The following is a 15,844-nucleotide window of genomic DNA, read 5'->3' as shown; positions in this document are numbered from 1 at the left end:
ATTGTTTCCTGATGTCCCTTATGTTCTCTGGTTATATGATTGTTTCCTGATATTTTCTGATGTCTTCCACAGGTCCTCCAATCTCAAGGTGGTAGATGCTGTCTGATGTTCTGGAGAACATCCATCAGCAGTGATGGCGTCCTCATGACCATTAAAGGTGATGTCAGACGTTAAAACAGCTCAGCTTTCCTGTTGTCTTCTAAAATCCTCATGTTGACTGAAGTCTGATGTGTTTTCAGGGACAGATGGAGACGTCTTCTGGTTCTAAACATCTCCAGATCACTTCCACCATGGGTCGCTGCTTCTTTCAAAATCATCTTTTCCACTTAAAATCATCTTCTTCATTTTAAATCATCTTCTCCTTTTAAAATCCTCTTCTTCATTTAGAATGATCTTCTTCATTAAAGGGCATCAATGAAAATGAAAATCTGTGCACGATTATTTATTATCTGACTTTCTGGAGTTTTAAACCTCTGAAACTTTAAACTGTGGAGACAATTTCAAAGGTTTTCAACATCAGAAACTGAAAAGAAGAACACCATGATGTGACATATATGACCTTTAAAATGTGTCTGATGCCCCGTTTGAAGGGAGAACGCAGCGTTTCAGAAAACTTGACACATTCAAACATTTTGAAATCATTGTCTGTTTACATGGAAAAGACTAACGATGTCGACAGCATGTTGAGTCAGTCGTTGCTGTTGTTTGTGTTCGTATTGAACCACACACACACATGCTGCTGAGAACAACACACTACTCCAAACATAAACAATGGAGAACATGGAGAACAATACACTCCAAGTCTCTGAGTCTGGTTCTACAGAAAGTCTCCTCTAACCCGGGGGACTGATCCTTTCAGGTTGTTGCCCCCACACTCTGGAACCTCTCACCCGTGTCTCTCCATTTCGTTTACTCATCCAAAAAGGACTTGAAGACTTTTTTTATCCAGGGAAGCTTTTAGCAGAATTTTTCACCAGATAATCTATGACATGTATCATTGTATGTTTGCCCTTTTCCTTGTTCTCTACAGCACTTTGTGATTTTTTTCTGTGAATAGAGCTTTATCAATAAGCTTAGTGACTGACCTTATTGCACCATGGTGTCCAGCAGAGGGCGCTGCTCCTCAAAACTACTGTGGGAGGCTGAGCTGGAGGTCACCATGTGAGCTGCTGACTGGCTGATTCAATGCTGGGATCATTTCAGCTTAAAATGAAAAATAATAATGATGCAATTACTACTAAAAAAAGAATACTCCCTATGCTATTGTATATTTTTGCACTTCATGTTATTTTTTTCTTGCATTCATTTTTATCTGTAAGTGTTGTTTGTTTTCAGCATGCAGGACGTTTTTTCTTCACCACAGTTGGTGCTTTATACACTGCTGTTATGTTTCAGTACAATTCCTTTCCTTTACATAAAAATAGAATACATATATTTTTATTTGAAAACAACTGTGAATTGATTCAGAGAGCTTGTTTTACTCTTCAAGCAACAAAGGTGTTCAGCTCTCACGCCATTACTAAGTGGTGCTGAGTCAGGTTCTGGATCAAAAGTAGAACTGCAGCCTGCTTAGTAGAGAGAAGGACCGTGTGTGTGCACCAACAAGGTCTGAAAACTAAGAAACCAGAGACAAAACAAACCCAAAAAAGGTATGGGGCTCAAGTTGAACTCACGACAACATCTCCCCCTCAGTTAGTGTCAGGATGTGGAGAACATCAGAGCTGACATTCACTGAATGGACGTTTATTGTTCTCGTGTTCTGGTCAACAGAGGAACATTACTAGTCAAGTAAGCTGCAGGGACAGGATGTTAATTCAGGAAAACAAAGTAGTGACTGTGAATGTTTATGGACTGAAAACCTCATCAACAGAAACTAAAATGAAGAGAGGCTCTGGCTCTTTGAAAATCACAGAAAGCTATAGTTTTTTATTATTATGTCTAAAGGTTCTGATGAATGAAAAGTAAGTGATTGAAGACTGAGAAATGAAACACAAAGGAGTTTTGATCATGAGCAAATAGGAGCAGGAGACATTTTGAAGATTTAAAAAACAAAAAATTGTCAGAGCATCTTCAAAAAGTTTGACTCTGAGCACAGTTGCCATGGAAACAGAACCCCAACAGACAGCAGAAGCTGAGTGCTGTCACTGGAAAGCGTTACCATGGAGACGTCGGAGGACTGGACAGCAGATGAGGTGACGGCTGGATTCTCCCTGCAGGGTCAGATCTTCTTTTCTTGAGCCCGATGTGTTGAAGGTTTGAAGCTGTGTGGACTCAGTCAGCCTCTCCTCTGGGCTCCTCTCCAGTCTGTGCTCAGAGAACCGTCTCTGGGTTTCACTCTGATTATCATCAGCTTCACTTCTCTGCTCCACTCGTCTCACCAAGGTTCACAAAGTTGATGTCACATGGAGTTAGAACATCCAGCCTCATGGAAGGAACATTTACTCTGCTTGCTTTGGCATTAGGGCTGTCAGAGTTAATCCCACTAATCCTGATTAATTCATGTAGGGCTGTTAAAAGACTAATTCTCTGAATCAGCATTAATCACACAGTTAAGGAGAGATTTTTTTTTTCAATGTGGAAACTGTTTTTGACGTAAACATTGTATTAAGTTGGTCTCCATGACACTTTATTTTGAAAGAAATTCCAAAAAGTTAACAAAGGAAATTCTTTCTTTGTGTTTGTTTGATTCCTCACTAATTCACTCTGGAAAGAAATGCTTGTTACGCATTACTAATTTTACAGTGATAAAAAAAAAGAAACACTGTTGATGGGAGTTGGGGTAAAGACTATGACAGCGACCATCCTTGACCTGTCTGACTGTAAGACTCAGGACCACCAACTTAGAAGCAAGACCCGACTGTTTGGGTTGGACCAGTTCTGTAGTGTCTCATGGCTCTATTGTTTCCTGGATACTCGGGGTGACGAGGCACAGCTTATGAGAGGAGACAAGACACAATATTGATAGCCTGGCATGCCAGACTGTCTCTCCATGCTCAGGGATACATGGGGAAACAGTCTGGTACCGCACCAATTGAATCTGACTTCTGCCGGGCCAATCACAGCCCACGAGAGGCGGGAGTGAGCGCCGCGTCATATTATACCTCCCTCAAAACGATCATGATGGCAGCCGCAACACAGCGAGGCTTTACCACGGCTCTGTCTTAAAGGTCCCACATTATGCTCAGTTTCAGCAAGTTCCAATGGGTCTCAGAGGTCCAACACCAGTCTATTTGATGTTTTTTGCCTAAAAATCCAGTTTTTTCCTGGACTTCAGCCAGCCTGAAGTCCCCTCTCCTGAGCTCTGCTGAGAACAGGCTGTTTCTGGTCTGTAGCTTTACATTCTAATGAGCTTCTCTGACCACGCCTCCTCCACACCATATATGGGAGAGGGCGTGGCTCTTCTCTGGTATCACGCTGTAATGTTGACACACGCAGAGCCGCATGTCTGCTACGAACTCTGTGGTTCAGCCAGACCAGTTTGATCCAGAGTCTGACCCAGAAGGAGAGGCCCCTGAAGAAATCCAAACTCTGCGGCTGCAGCAGGACGTTTCTGAACGGTAAGTTCTCGATAGTATGTGTCCCTGATATTTTTCTTTTTACTTTTTTTGTGTGTGTTGTTGCACAGTAACTTATGCAGCTAGGTCACGTTAGCTCCTGCTAACGGTTACATCTCCGCTGTCGTCTCGTTACTTGGAGCTCTTTTGTTTAATGAGCACGATTGTGAAAAGCTGATAGTTATCTCTCATGACTGTATTCTTGCAGATTACGGAGAAAAGGTGTCGTCAGAGGACTGTTACAAGCCTCCGCTGTCTGTTGACAAAGAAGGCCAGAAAAAATCCTGTTTTGTGATGTTTAGAGCAGAGTCGTTTGTCATTACAGTTCCCTGCCATTTCTTTTTCACATCATTATGTACTAATTTAGCCTGTGGAAACTGCTACCATGCCCACAGAAGCTGAGAATACCTGCTGTTTGGAGATACCACAGGTAGCTTCATCTATACCCAAACTGAAAATAATGTGTCTTGATTAGGCTCCATGTTACATTTACAGTATAAATACAGTCCATACATTTACCTTCTGTAACTCCCTGTAGGTCACCAGACGGCTGCGGGAGGTGGAGGAGCAGCCGTCCTGTATGGTGGACCATCCTGGGTCGGAGCCTGTTTGCCTCAATGTGTACTCTCTGCAGAAAGCCTGCCAAATATATGGTGCTGACTATGGTCCTTCACAGCGGAGAGGAATACACCAGTATGTTATGCTTTGTATCTAAATCAAAAATGTAGTCTTACTTTGCTTCAGTGAGCATAATCTTACAATTGTAACAAAACATGATGAATGTGAATTGATTTTGCTTTTTTTAAAACTGCATATTTCTTCCAAAAGCCGTTGATCTGTGCATCATTCATGTAATCACAGAGTCACTTCTGTAGACAAGCATTTATTGACATCACACACTTTACATATAACCCATAACATGGGGCCAGCCGATGACTGGCAGTGACCTCCTCTGTGTCAGGCCGCTGAACTGTGCAGTCAGGTCCTCTGGAACGGGGATGGCCAGGACTGCCTCTGTGTGTGGAGCCGGATCCTTGAAGATTTCTTCAGAAATGAGGTCCATCATCTCAGCAACATACCCTGTTTCAGAAAAGACATGCACAAAGAAACTGTTGTTTTTGTTTTGTTTTTTTAATTTTACAATGACAGAGTTCTTTCCTAAATACGTCCTGGTGTTTGACAAAGTAGCCTGGACACCTGTGAAAAAATACAATTTTTACTAAAGGAAGTCTTTCCATGACACATAAAGACAGTAACACATTACATTATAGGTGAATAGTATTATAACAGGTGAATGATTACTAACTTCATCAACAGTAAATGAACTGCACTTGGCTACAGACCTTTACTTCTGACATGAGACTGTAGAGTCCTCCAGGACAGCTGTGTGCCTCCAGAACGGGTCTCCACTGGGTCAGTCTGGCAGGCAGCATCCCTCCATGCAGGAACATCTGTGGTTGCAGTTGATGTGCTGGCCTGCATACAGGAAACAGAGGTTACACCTGCATCTTCTCAAATACATAGTTACAACAGCAACAAATACTGCAGAAATGACATGTGCACAGCTCCATTACTTCCTGGAGTTCTGACAGCACCTTTGTTTACTGTCTCTCATGATAGGATGAACTGATTCATCCAGGTGTGTCTGACCAGTTCATCCTATCATGAAAGACTGGAAATAAAGGTTCTGTCAGAACTTCAGGGAGTAGTGGAGCTGTGCATCTCGACCACTGTATCCCCCCTTTCACTTATTCCCTGTAATTCAACTACTACTACTATCAGGGAACAAAAACTATCGTTAGCATCTTGGTGCTAAGTAAAGGCTAACGCCTGAGGAGGTGTACATTATCACCGTCCGCATCGTCCATACATTATCCCTTACGTATATAATGCTATAATGCCGCCGGGGGGGCGGGGGCGTGTGGTGTCGCCGCTAACGCTGCTAACTGCTAATGCTGCTAACACTGCCGTGTTCGACTGTCGGAGAGTTTTTTTTCTCTCTCTGGTGGAAACCCTGATACGTCTTCTCTTCAGCGTCCCCTGATATTACTTACCGTTGTGTGTTAAAGTAATATGAGGAGAGGACTCTATGTTAGCAACAGTAACTTACGTTAGCGGCCATGCTAAAACCACTTTCAACAGGCTATAACACTCGGAAGGACGATATAGTAAAGCAACATAACATGGTAAAACTTACAGCTTCCACGTTTGTAGCTTGGTCACGGACAGTTGGAACCGATCCAGGCTTTAGCTTCAGCTTCTTGGCGAATCCTGATGTAAGCTGGCCCTCGTTGTGAAAGCAGTCCGGAGTGAAATGGTGAGCACACACACACAACTTTTTAGGCGTTCTTGCGGGTGCATCTCCATCGAAAATGAAATGAATCCACTGGACCCTCAAACCCTCAGACAAAGGAGGCAAAAACAGACTGCGGTGCTGGCTAGTGCAGCCGACAACAGAGCAGCTGCCGGGCTTCGCATGTTCCTTCGCCATGTTTACTGAACCAGCAGCGTTTTCCGGGGTGCTGAATAAACATTAGTGTGGCGATGTTACCAACCCCGAGGAGGAGCGCTTTGGGTTTATGACGTCATAAACCAGGGAATTTCAAAACGGAGCGTTTGAGCACACATTTTCAGAAAGGTGGAGCAAGCAAGAGAAGGAGAGAATGGATTTTTCTCATTTTGGGAGGGTTTGTGCACAGGCTCAGGATGGACATTACTGTTACAAAACCATTGTAAAGTGGATTTTGCATAATATGGGACCTTTAAGTTTTGAACAAACTGAATTTGGCGCTGAAACCACAGAAGGAATCTGCTCTGTAGGCTTTTCTTTCTAACCCCCAAATTCCACCGGATGCTAAAGCGCCGCGTCCCAGAAGCGCCGGTGTTACGATGGATCACCAGAACGGAGGCGTGCGCCACGGCGCTGGTGATTTGCTTTAGGTCACCGCTTCTAAACGGTGCGGCGCGGCGCTGCACTCCCGGTTGACTTCAGGAACAAGATGCGACGCGTTGCTTTAGCATCCGGTGGAATTTCGGGGTGAAACAGACGTAAAACTCCATGCCATGATCCCATGTTTTGGATTACAAAACTACTGCAATGCAGCGCTGTGTACGTCGCATTGTCGTTGCATCACAGCCTGGTTTCTTGGATTGGTTCTCTCCGCTCAGTAGTCCCGCCTCTCGTCAGCCTGTTTGAAATGCTGCCCCAATGGCGCCGGACCAGACTATCTTGAGTGTAACACATGAAGTCAGTCTGGTGTGCCAGGCTACAATATTGAGGTCACAATCCTGAGACGAGACAAGTTTTCCTCTTAAATTTGAAATAAATTTCAAAAAAAATAATTGAAGTGACTGAAAAAAATAGACTTTTTTTTATTTAACAGTCACAAAACAAAACAGGTGCATTTTGAGGACAAATCTAATGAGGCGACACCCTAAAATTCAAGCAGTTGTGTCCCTTGGAGACAGCTGTCTTGGAGACATTTGCCTGGAATATGAAAAATGTGGGGCTTAAATGTCCCAGCATTGTGAAAATGACTCAAAACAATGGAGTTCACATGCCAGGCCTTTGGATGGCACTATAACTCTGCCAGAATACACAGGGGAAGAAGACGGAGCGCCAAACTGTAAACAAACGCAACAACAGAAGATGAGGTTTTCTTAAATCAAGTAACATCAGGAGCTTCTGCAGGACACTGTAAAGATGGACTTAAAGACTGTATTTTGACTTTTGGATTACAAAACTACTGCAATGCCATTATGGGGATGGCTAGTAGCTACGTCATCGGGGCTGAATACGTCACTTCCGTGTCCAAAGCGTATGGTGCAGTGCTGTGTCCCGTGTTGTAACAACAGAAACGATGTCAACAAAACCATATCCTACTACTGCTTTCCTCCGATATTACATCATTATATTATTTTTACTGATATTACAAATAATGAGGCGGACTCACGTTATATAGATCCGATTTTTATTGTTTCATTTAATTATGTCACAGAGCCAGACAGCAGCGGCACCGCCGCCAGGTCTCGTCCTCACAGCGGGACGGTCCCACCGAGACACACACACACCCAGCACCGGACCCGGTCCTGAGCAGGACCCCGGACTGAGCAGGACCCCGGACCGAGCAGGACCCGGGACTCAGTCCACCAGGGCGGCGCGTGCCCCCCGCTCCCGGTGCTGCTGAAATTAAAGACATTTTATAGAAGTCTAAATAAAATGTTTGGCTAAACGTCCTCTGCCTGTATTTAATCTCCCTTTAGCTAATTTTATTTTCTAGGCTGCTGGCATCACATCACTGATTAAATAAATAATTTGCTAAACTTTAGAGTTTATTTACATTTCAGTCGCGGTTCTTCAGGTCCTGCTGGTTCCCACATCAGCTGCTCTCGTGGCGCAAGCGCACCAAAAGTAACTCTATCGGCCAGAACAATATTGTGTAAAACAGCACAGGACGAAATAAAGTCCCACATCTTTTCAGGGCTGAACAGCAGCGTTTCCCCCGCTGGATCTGAAGCTGCTCTGCAGCAGCTGTGCGTCTTTGCACACTGTTAAAACTGCCTCCTCTCTGTGGCAGGACGGACCAGCGGAGTTATCCAAAGTTAATAATCCTTTATTAATCCCACAAGGCGGGATATTATTAGATACTCTGTAAGGGCTTTATTATTATTATTATTATTATTATTATTATTCTTTTACTTTTTAACCTGTACTGAATGTGTGCTGCTTCTGCTTTATGGCGTGTTTGAGGTTTGGTTTAAAATTGTTTCCCTGGATGACACTTAATAAACTGTAAGTTGTCCACAAACCGCAGACAGACAGTACCCGATTCTAACAAAGCTAATTAATTAATAGTTAAGTTTCACAGCTTGATGCGACGACTGACACCCTCGTGTTAATGCTAGCTAGCTACTTACTCACTCACCTCAACCTCGTAAATGTTTCATTGAAGCCTGTACTTTCCATTTCAGACTTCCACCTGTCACCACAGAAACATTTACAACTCGGTTTGAGTTGTAAGGGTTTAAACCCCTCTTCACTGACTTTGGAAAGTCAGCAAAATTCACTGTTACCGTGAAAAAAGTGACCGGTTCTTTGGCAACAGCCATTGTGTTTACATTGCGCGCTGGAAGCCTTGGACCCGGAAGTGACTTGTGACGTCACACTAGCCATTCCCATAACATGTGTAGCTATAGTTATAAACATTCATAGATGATCACAATTCCAGGACCTAACCCTAACCCACACCAAAACAATGCATAGCCCCAAAGAAATGTGTTTGCACTTTTACTATTTTCAGTAACAACAACATGGTCAAGAAAACACTGTTTCTCCTCATGGGGACCCAAGAAATGTCCCCACAAATGACACTGTGCCTGGTTTTCCTATGTTGTGGGGGACATTTTGTCCTGCAAACACACACACACACACACACACACACACACACACACACACACACACACACACACATGTTTGTCCAGCTATATGTTGTGAGGACATTCATTGACATAATGCATTTCCTGGCCCCTTACCCTCACCCTAACCATCAAAAATAAATGCCTAACCCTGACCCTAACCCGAACCCTAACACCCAAATGCCGTGAATGAAACTGGAAAAAACAAAAAAGACCCAGACTTCCTGATTCAGAACACTGTGAACAAACAAAGGACTGTTGTGGATCCACCTGGGATTAAAATCTACTGAGAGGACATCTGGTCCAACAGCTGAACTCTGAGCCCCTCCCCCACTCTGTCACCTTTAAGGCCCGTCCTTGCTTCACATGTCCGCGTGGGTGCGCGTTGCGCGTTGGTCCGCGTGACGTAAAAATCGTCATGAATTCCTGTCCGCTAGGGTCCGCACGGACCGATCCGCAGACGTCCGCGCAGCAGCCAGATTTTGAGACCGCGTTGCGCATTGCGCACAGGTCGCGGAAGTGTACGCCATAGCAAACAAAACATGACGGTGAAAGTGAAAGTAGACGGAGCTCCAGCCTGATGGCTCCACTTAAAGACACCGAAAGAGTGAAAAACTCATGGAAAGAGAGAGAGACTGTCTGGAGGGAGGAGAAGGTCCGCAGACAGAAGTGAAAAAGTAACTAATCGCTCCGGCGCCGCCCCCGCGATTCAGAAACAGAAAAAAAAAATGTTAAATAAACTTTAATACTTAAAGATAATGTACTGACAATGTATGTGCTTAATTTTCTCTAAATAATCCGTAATAAAGGAGCAGATAAACAGTCTGTCGGGCCGGAAAAGCTTCTCGAGGCTGCGTGGATCACCGCGCCTGCATGAGACGCGCACAGCTGAGCTCAAAATGTAGTATGGGAGAAAGCGCGTCCGCATCGGTGGTGCACGGACCTTCCAAAGCGGACGCGGAAACGCGTACATGTGAAGCATGGACCAGCCTTTACTCCTCCAGTCACACAGGTTGGACTCACCGTGAAGCAAGGCACCTCTCCTCGTTAGTATAGTGGTGAGTATCCCCGCCTGTCACGCGGGAGACCGGGGTTCAATTCCCCGACGGGGAGTGTTTTCCTTTTGACGGATCAAGGTTGGTCTTCTTCCAGTCCATCATGACTTTTGGAGCTCGGCCCTGCAGACTTCCTGGAGTGTGGCGGTCTTCAGAGCAGGCCAGTGTGACCAGAAGACAGAGAGACAGAAAACAACATTAGATACAGTGATGGACAGGAAGCAGTCCAAAGCAGATCTATTAAGAAAAGGTGACATTCGTCATCAGGGAATTGAACTGTCTGCAGTGTGACAGGCTGGGATGCAAACACGAGCATGAGACCACGGCCCAGAGACCATGGCCCAGAGACCATGGCCCAGAGACCATGGCCCAGAGACCATGGCCCAGAGACCACGGCCCAGAGACCACGGCCCAGAGACCACGGCCCAGCAATCTGTCCTCCCCACCAACAAAGTCTTGGTCTTTTGGTCTCACCTGATGAACACATGCTTGCTGCTAACTTGGTCCGAGAACTTCTGCCCTGTGTGAGGCTCGACCTCCTGACCTTCACATTATGACACTGATGCTCTGGCTTCTGCCAACAACAGAGCTGAGCTGCTCATCCTGGACATGACTGCCTGGTCATTGAACACCTGGATCTCTCAGTGACATGAACAGTAGGAAATTTTCTGCTGCCAAGCTGGAGGCTCTGGTTGGTCTAGTACCTAGAAGGTAGCGAAGGGCTACATTCAGAGGGAAGAGGCGATGGGTGACTGGAACCAGGAAGTTGTGACGGACTAAGAGATGCAGGAAGTACTGATGGGGTTCTGGAACCAGGAAGTACAGACGAACTGCAAGAACCAGAAACTACTGACAGGCTGCCAGAACCAAGAAGTGGTGACAGGATACAGGAACCAGGAGGAAGTGACGGGTTCAAGTATGTCCAGCTGCAGACCGCAGGCCCTACAAAACATGCCTACTTTGAGAGACATTATGGTGGCCTAGAGAGACAATAGCCCAAGTAAGTATATCACAAACAAATAAAAATTAGGGTTAGGGTTAGAGATGATGACATGATTCCTTCACATCTTCACTTCTGTTATCCTTGCCGCCGTGGGCCTGCGGTCTGCAGCTGGTCCCTACTAGATGGGTTACAGGAACCAGGAAGTACTGACGGCTGTCACAACAAGGAAGACGGGCACTTGGTGATTCAGAAATAGTCCTGTGCTGTGATTTTAAAGGGCAAACTTGGGTCACTGTGGTGTCCAGTGCGGGGAGGTTATGTTCTGTCTGTTAATCACCCTGCTGATCGGTGTCTGTCTGCCCGTGACCTTATAGAGCGTAGTGACAGTATTGCTAAAACACCCAGACTCCCTGATTCAGAACAATGTGAACAAAGAGGACTGTAGTGGATCCATCTGGGATTAAAATCTACTCAGATCCAGAAGGAACAGTCTTTCCTAAGTGACAGTCACTCCACTCTGGACGTTCCTCTCTCACTACAAGCAGCTGATCACCATCTGATGGTTTCCAGCAGATCTCCACTCTGCTGTTCTTCCTGGTTTGATGACTGCTGGAGGAAGTCGGCTCTAATCCATGAAAAGGAAAGACACTCCCCGTCGGGGAATTGAACCCCGGTCTCCCGCGTGACAGGCGGGGATACTCACCACTATACTAACGAGGAGAGGTGCCTTGCTTCACGGTGAGTCCAACCTCTGTGACCGGAGGAGTAAAGGTCACAGTGTGGGGGAGGGGCTCAGAGTTCAGCAGTTGGACCAGATGTCTTCTCAGGGAGGAATTTTGTGCACTTGTGAGCATTGGTGGTTCAGTGGTAGAATTCTCGCCTGCCACGCGGGAGGCCCAGGTTCGATTCCCGGCCAATGCAGCAGGGCTTTTCGTCTGCCTCAGCTGGAACAGTTAATGTCACTGAGAGATCCAGATGTTCAATGACAAGGCAGTCATTGAAGCCAAGCCACGATGAACAGCAGAGTCGAGAGCTGCTGTTCATGATCAGCTGTTTGAAGTGAGAACATACAAAGTGGAGTTACTAAGACAAGAGGGTTCATTCTGGATCTTCATCTGTTTCTGAGTCGATTTTGCTCCCAGGTGGATCCACCACAGTACTGCCAGTGTTTACATAGATTAAACAATCAGCCAAACTCTTTTGAGACCAAAGAAAGTGAGTCGCCCTGCTGCCTTAAAGGTGGAATACAACATTTTGATTTCCGGGTGGATCACCTAAATAATTGGTGGGTCTGTTTGTCAATCATTCTGACGAGTTGCTTTCGTAAGGCGGTTCTCCGTGCTTTCGCCCAATCAGCTTCTCCCTTTTGCGCATGCGCATTCAGAGTGTTTATGTAGCCGGTGAGCTTCTGAGCTCGTACTTACCGATGGCGAGTCTGACATAATGAAACTGTAGCTGTTTCGGTAAAAAAAAAGCTTTATTTATGAGCGAGGCGGATCGCAGAAACTGTACAGAGCCGTGCACGCCGGAGAAGAGGAGATCGCGCTCGTACACTTCCGCGTTTTCTGGGAGAAGCAGGAGAGCCGGGCGGATGGTCTGGCGCATGCGCGTTGTTCAAAAAGTGAGTAACAGACGTGGGGCTTCGTCTTTTCGAGAAAATGTTGTATTCCACCTTTAATGACTTGGTGAGTGACTGAAAGTTTTAGGTTCGATGGAGTTCGGTGAACCAACAAACTGGACATGCATGGCTGGATGATCTATGTTCAGTTTTAACAGCTGAGCAATCTTTCAAGATGTGCTGTAAAAACTCCTGCCCCGTGTGAGGCTCGAACTCACGACCTTCAGATTATGAGACTGACGCGCTGCCTACTGCGCCAACAAGGCCTGAGAAGCAGGAATGTGGGAGTGCAAAAAAAAAAAAAAAAAAACACTGGTGCAAGTCTTGTGCAAAACATCTTTGTCTCATTGAGAGTAACCACATCAACAGCCACATATTTTAGTTTTTTTCCTTGTGCGTAACAAACATCCATCATGAACAGGAAATACACTCCTGGTTCCCCAATCAGGGGCTCAGATTTGCTGAACTAAAATACATGGAATATATTTTCAGTCACTACCTGCTAACTTCCTGCTCTGTCCACAACCTGTCCCCGAGAGACCTGTGCTGGACTCCTTGATGGACAGTTCAGTGTTTGTTCTTGTCTCACAAACACACACACACACACACACACACACACACACACACACACACACACACACACACACACACACACACACACACACACACACACCAGTACCTCCCTGCATGACAGGCCCACTGAGGCTTTCAAGCCAGGAGGTTCAATGAAACAGCGAACACTGCCATCTGCTGGACAGATAACACCACACCATGATGAGAGCTGGACTGTACCACTGACTTTTGTGAACAGAAACAATAAACGTTGGACTTTACTGTAGTATGTGAAAGTGTAAGTTTATGGACAGCAACACAGACACCGCGGGGTGGCGGAAAGTACATTTGATGAACTATGGAAAGACTTCGAAGAACTTGTAGAGAGTTGCAAGATTTGCACAGACCCTCAAAACAAGAGACGGCCGAGGGCCAATTCTACATTTCTAGACTCTTTAGTCATGAGTACTGTTGGGCAACGGCACCGTGAGTTTGAAAATAATGAGGAGAATTTTTTCATCAGGTACTTGATAGTCTCACAGCAGACGTAGAGAGGCGTTATTCCCAAAAAACTGTGAGATTATGGATGAGTGCAGTCTCTTAACCCTAAAAACCCATCATTTCTGAAGGAGGGACCCTTGCTCGCTTTTGGAAAAAACATTTGAGTCAGATTTAGAAGACCTTAAGCATGAGGTTCATCAGACAAGGCGGCTTCTTTCAAGAAAGGAGACAAGTGGAGCGAAACCATCTACTCTGCTGGATTTTGTCAAACAATTTGCTTTGTCCCACAAAAACTGCAGAATTATGCTTTTGTGAATGTTTTGTGAGTGTTGCATCACACTGAATGTGCGTAGGACATATCTGCATGTCCTCTTGAAACTTGCTCTCATAAGATTTCTGAAGCTAAGAAGGCCAGGGCCATCGTCTGAGTCTTCCACCGTATGTGGATGCCTCAGATGATGGGAGCAGCAACATGTGAGAAGATGCTGGGGAGATGGAACAATAAACTGAGGTAATCAATGAACAATGGGATAGTTTTCTGGCAGATTTATATTAGAGACACAAAGCGAGAATGTAAAGAGACAATCCTGATTCGATAAAAATGTGCTGCATCAGTGCCTGTGCTGCACCCGGGATTATGGGCTGGCCTTCATATAGAACAGGGGTGTCCAAACTTTCTTCACTGAGGGCCACATACTTAAAAATATAGGAGGGGCCAGGCCACTACTAGAAATGAGGTATATAGCCTTCACTTTAGTGTATTAGAGTGAGAAAAATCAATTAAAAGTGGACAAATATGTTACATTGTTAAAAATAATTAAAGACAAATAGTCCATGAGCCGGAGGGCAAATCGGTACCATTTTGAGGGATTAATTTTCATAGTGATTTTCATGAAGGTGCACATCTCTAGTGTTGGAAAATGTGTGATAGCCTTCAATCCACGGTAGTTTTTAGGAGCTATCATCACTTAAACCAAAGGAAGTCAGCTCGGCCGAGCGAGCTCACGGACCCAGCTTCCGCCTGACATTTTTAGCAATATCTCTGGAATGGAAAGTGTTAGAAACTTACTTCTTTCTATTTCTGAAACTAGAGAGTTACAGCTTTACAACAAGCTATCCCGCAGCCTTCTATACCCTCTGGAAGCTGTACAAAATCCCTGTAAATATTGTTCAAAATGTTTCAAAATCAAAAAAAGTTGATTTTCTTTTTTGATTTTCTATATATATTAAAAACCAAAGATGATAGACACTTACTGTTTTCTTTGTTCGAATCTATGGCTTTCTAGCTTTCAAACAAGCCCACCCATGGCTTCTTACTCTTCCGGGAGGCTGTGTTACATTGCATTGAAAATTTGTCATGAATTGTGAATCTTAAACAAAATTAAGTTTCATACTTATGAGCCTACTTTTCCTATTGAACATATTTGTTTGAAATGTTGTTGTGGATTATTGACATAATTAGGAGGAAAAAAATAATAAATGTTCTGTCATTAATAATATTTGAGTAAAAATACCAACATTATCTGTATTATAATACTAAGCAAATATGAAATGTGAATAGTTTTCCAGAAAATTGATTATTTCAATGCTATTATTGAGAAAGGAGCATGAACAATAGCATTTAATTGACTTTTTTTTTTTTTTTTTTTAGAAATTATACGAACTCAACCCTTTACACAAGGAATACCAAAAAAATTAGGGAACATGCACAGTTTCATACCACTGTAATCTATGCTTTGATGCCATCCGTCCCCCACTCGTGAACAAGACCCCAAGATACTTGAACTCCTCCACTTGGGCTAGGGTCTCTCCACCGACCTGGAGGGGGCAAGCCACCTTGTTCCGGTTGAGGACCATGGCCTCGGATTTGGAGGTGCTGATCTTCATCCCTGTCACTTCACACTCGGCTGCGAACCGCCCCAGTGCATGCTGTAGGTCCGGGTTCGATGAAGCCAACAGGACAACATCATCTGCAAAAAGCAGAGATGAAATCCTGTGGTTCCCGAACCGGACCCCCTCCGGCCCCTGGCTGCACCTAGAAATTCTGTCCATAAAGATTATAATCAGAACCCGTGACAAAGGGCAGCCCTGCCGAAGTCCAACATGCACCAGGAATACTTACTACCAGCAATGTGAACCAGACTCCTACTTCAGTCATACAAAGACCGGATGACCCTTAACAAGGGGCCCTGGACTCCGTATTCCT

At 44.8% G+C, this 15,844-nt stretch overlaps 4 non-coding genes across 4 annotated transcripts; 2 read left to right on the top strand and 2 right to left on the bottom strand.

The window, feature by feature from the left end:
• The first annotated feature begins 10,010 nt into the window (after positions 1-10,010).
• trnad-guc (transfer RNA aspartic acid (anticodon GUC)) lies at positions 10,011-10,082 on the top strand. Its single transcript has one exon. It is a non-coding gene; the product is annotated as a tRNA-Asp (tRNA).
• Positions 10,083-11,615: 1,533 nt separating this feature from the next.
• Positions 11,616-11,687, bottom strand: trnad-guc (transfer RNA aspartic acid (anticodon GUC)). The gene has a single exon. It is a non-coding gene; the product is annotated as a tRNA-Asp (tRNA).
• A 130-nt stretch (positions 11,688-11,817) lies between these two features.
• On the top strand, positions 11,818-11,888 carry trnag-gcc (transfer RNA glycine (anticodon GCC)). Its single transcript has one exon. It is a non-coding gene; the product is annotated as a tRNA-Gly (tRNA).
• An 890-nt stretch (positions 11,889-12,778) lies between these two features.
• trnam-cau (transfer RNA methionine (anticodon CAU)) lies at positions 12,779-12,851 on the bottom strand. The gene has a single exon. It is a non-coding gene; the product is annotated as a tRNA-Met (tRNA).
• Positions 12,852-15,844: the final 2,993 nt, after the last annotated feature.

The sequence above is a fragment of the Salarias fasciatus genome, unplaced genomic scaffold (assembly GCF_902148845.1).
Source record: "Salarias fasciatus unplaced genomic scaffold, fSalaFa1.1, whole genome shotgun sequence".
NCBI classification, from domain to species: Eukaryota; Metazoa; Chordata; class Actinopteri; order Blenniiformes; family Blenniidae; genus Salarias; species Salarias fasciatus.
The sequence above is the reverse complement of the archived record's forward strand: the minus strand, read 5'-3'. Positions and strand labels throughout refer to the sequence as shown.